Genomic DNA, 4,098 nt, shown 5'->3' on the forward strand with positions numbered 1-4,098 from the left:
TTGAGTAGACGACTGAGCTAAGGTCAACTGAGGAGGTAACTGAGTGGCAGACTGAACTGAGGGAGACTGAAGTGATGGTAGGGGTGAAAACGGAGCTTGTGGTGGAGTTAAAGACTGTGCTAGCGGGGACACAGGAGACGCAGCTAGAGCTTCTGGCTGGGCAGCTAAGTGAGCTTCTGGCTGGGCAGCTGAGTGAAAACAAACGGCTCCGGAATAAACAGTCCCAAATCCAGGAAACTCTTGACTATTGTCTCTTTCTTTTACCACAGCTGGTAACTCAGAGGACTCGGGGTCCGGCTGTGGCGATGGATGTCGGCGGCGTGATCGCCGCTTCTTTTTTGATGATGGCTCCGATGGACCGAGCAGCTCCATGTCCGGCCCTTCAGGCAGGTGGGCAGTAGCAGCTGGGGGATGAAGGTGGAGCTCATTTCGGATTAAATCCTGTTCGAGTGGGTGGAGCGCACTGAGTAGCCAAGGAAGACCAGAGATTAAACGCTGTAGTCTGGTTTCCACAGCCCCGTGAAATTCCCTCCCCTCATGTTCGAGCCACAGATGCAGGAGTCTTTCCACGGAGTAAATTATGTCCAGACACAGTTCTTCTGGTGGGTTGGGTGCTGCTGGGTCCATGTCTGGTCGCGTCGTACTGTCATGAAACGCTGTGCGGCAGGCAGGAGTTGGACCCAAAATGCAGGCACTCAGGCACGAGGTTTAAACACAAAGAACTCAGCTTTATTCACTGGCAGGAGAAAGTCGTAAAAAGCAAACTAAACCCACAGGGAGCTCCACACAGCATGAGGGGCGACGCGACACTGACTCAGAGAAACACAGGGTTTAAATACACTGGGAAGTAACGAGGGGAATGAGACACAGAAGGAGGGCACAGCTGGGAGAAATCAGGACTGACGAGACAAGCAAAGCAGGACACATTCCCATAAGACATGGACCATCAAAGTAAAACAGGAAGTATCACACAGAGACACAAACTTGACACAGTGGAGACAGCAACTAAGAAACACAGAGACATAAACCATAAGGCAGAGGACTCTAAGAACCGAGAGACACAGAGGGGAACTCAAACATGCAGACACAGACTACACAGAACAGAGGGGACATAGAGAAACATGAAGGGCAAGGGATCGAAACTAGAAACCATAGAATAACTCACACAAGTACAATAATACAAACATCACAAGGAACTAAAAACGCTGGGTCAGGAGACCCAGGACCGTGACAGTTGGAGCAAATTCACAAAAATGTGCAGTCCAAGTGAGCATTAGATAGGGTCTCAAAACTGTAAGCTTAAAATAATTTTCCAGATTTATTAAGATGTCCCCAAGTGGAAAAAGTTGTATCAAGATGGACTTTGATAGTGCAGACTTGCTCCTTAAAGATAAATGAATGTGATAAATAAACAGTAGTTTGCTCACTCTTACATTTTAAATAGAAACTTTGCTCTATGTGGATGTGAGCTGCTGGAGAGTGACATGATATGACACAATGGGGCACACTAGCTTGAGGATTATGAGCTGAAGTCATTTGGTTTCCTTGACAACAATGTAGAATTTTAGCAAATGTGGTGACAGTGTTGGCACCAGAATTTCCTCAACTGGAGTGAGTCAAACTTTTATTTTTTTTTCGCTTTTTCTTTTGTTTTGCTTTCCTTTAAAGTATGATTTTTGCATTCTAGAACACCAGTTTATTCAGCTCATTGACTTGTTTACTTCTGCAAACTTTTAATCCTCAAACTAAGGGTGAAGTTGCATGTGCGGCATATGAGAAAACGTGACAGACACACCATTACACCCAAGCACAGTGTCAACATCAACTTTCATCTATTCATCTGAGGACTGACTGTGTTGTTCCTGTAAGCAGCAATAAGCAATTATAAAAATAATTTCTCAAGGTTGTGAGTCTGTCAAAAAGCAGGTATGCACAAATAAAAAGGAAACTACAGCCTGATCGCATCATTAATGATTAATCCTTTCACATGTGCAATCCATCTGCATGTTTACATTTGCATGTGTATGCATGTCTTTCCTCATCCAAGCAATGTTGGCGTCTCATGAGACCTAATTTATAAAGCATTGGTTTGCAAAAAAATAAATAAATAAAATTCAAAATCCAGATGGCTATTTCTATGCATAAGTTATGGCTTGTAGAATTTACGGGACTTGACATTGTAATGTGTCTTATTCACAAAGTGGAAGTTGATTTGAGAACATGAAAACATTTGTGTGTGAACCACATTAGGGCAGGAATATGTATGAGATCAATGTTATTTTCGGTTTGTAGTAAAGTAAAAGGCAGCATAATGTAAATGAGAAAGTACAGCGCTTAAAACCAATACATGAAATACAAACATGAAATTGATTTGGTCTTCCATTAATTACACTATTCTAACATGCATTTTATTGCATGCATTGATTGCATATAACATGCACTGATTTACAGTATCTCTGTGTGGAATAACATCAGTGCTCAATGATTGCTTCTTAGAACAACATTTGGAAAAAATACAGTAAAAAACATTTACACATATGTTAACATAATTCTAATAATTATAATTGACATATACAGTATACCTTTACATATAAATATTACTTACATTCACGAGACACTTTATTAGGTACAGTGTATCTTGCTAGTACGTGCAAGCTTCAGAACTTGCCAGGGAACAGATTCAACAAGGTGCTGGAAACATTCCTTTGAGATTTTGGTCCATATTGACATAATATCATACGGTTGCTGCAGTTTTGTTGGCTGCATATCCATGCAAATCTCCCATTCCATCACATCCCAAAGGTGCTCTGCTGGATCTGTTGACTGTGGAGGCTATTTGAGTGCAGTGAGCTCATTGTAATATTCAGGAAACCAGTAACATCAGTAACGTCTTTCATCCTGCTTGAATCATCCATCAGAAGATGTGTACATTGTGGTCATAAAGATATGAAAATGGTCTGCACCAACACTCAGGAAGGCTGTAGAGTTTAAATTAATTGTACCCAAAGTGTGCCAATAAAATATCCCCCAGACTATTACACCAGCAACAGCAGCCTGAGCCCCTGATGTAAAGCAGGATAAATCCATGCTTTCCTGTTGTTTGCACCAAATTCTCACCCTAGTATTTACTCTCAATTTCTCACTTCTGCCTTCAAAAATTAAAAGTCTTCATACCATGCAGTCTTCTGGTGTTGTGTTTTTTAGTGAGCCGTCTGCTAATTGTAGCCTCAGTCTGGTCTTCCGTTGCTGCAGGACACCAGAAACTCTGAAAGACTGACTGACTGAGGTTTGACTGTTCGTGCATTCAGAGACACTATTCTGCATACCTTGGTTGGAATAAGTGGTTATTTAAGTTACTGCTTCTTAGCAGCTCGGAGCAGTCTGGCCAGTCTCCTTTGACCTCTGCCATCAACAAGAGAACTGCTGTTCACTGGATACTTTATCTTTTTCGGGCCATTCTCTGTAAAGCCTAGACATTGCTGCGTGGGAAAATCCCAGTAGATCAGCAGTTTCTGAAATGTCACTTAAATCACCTTTCTTTCCAAATTTTAATGCTCAGTTTGAATTTTAGGATCTCTGAGGTGCTGTCATGTGTTTGGCTAATTAGATATTTGTAGAATTAAGCTATAAGTGTGCTATTCAATAGGTGTACTTACCTAAGTGGCTGCTGAGTGACAGTTAGAGTTCTCACCAAAGTATTAGCGTCATTTCTGCATTGAAGCATCATCACTATAACCAGAGCAGCAAATATATAATCAACATGTTTTGTTTGTGTGCACAGTATAAGAACTAGAAAGACTCCGTCACTTTACTGAAAATTGGTTGCCTGGCAAGAGGTCTTCTTTACCTCAATCACATATGTGGATTATAATTATTCAAGGCCACGGTCTACTCGAATATGTGGACTTGAATGTAAAAGAATATGCTGGTGAAAAGTTTTTGATTTCTTTTTACTTTACCTACTTTATAGCTAATTCCCATTTTATAAGTAAGGTTTATCTTTGTTATAGCACAACTGCTATGAAAGCCTTATAGTGCCCAATTAGAGTATGTATAATGGCTCTGGAGTTTTATGTTATGATAGTCTTTCTAATGTCC

This window comes from Mchenga conophoros, linkage group LG1, assembly GCF_057382185.1.
Source record: "Mchenga conophoros isolate Kocher_MC1m ecotype Shallow Benthic linkage group LG1, M_conophoros_male_GT1.1, whole genome shotgun sequence".
NCBI classification, from domain to species: Eukaryota; Metazoa; Chordata; class Actinopteri; order Cichliformes; family Cichlidae; genus Mchenga; species Mchenga conophoros.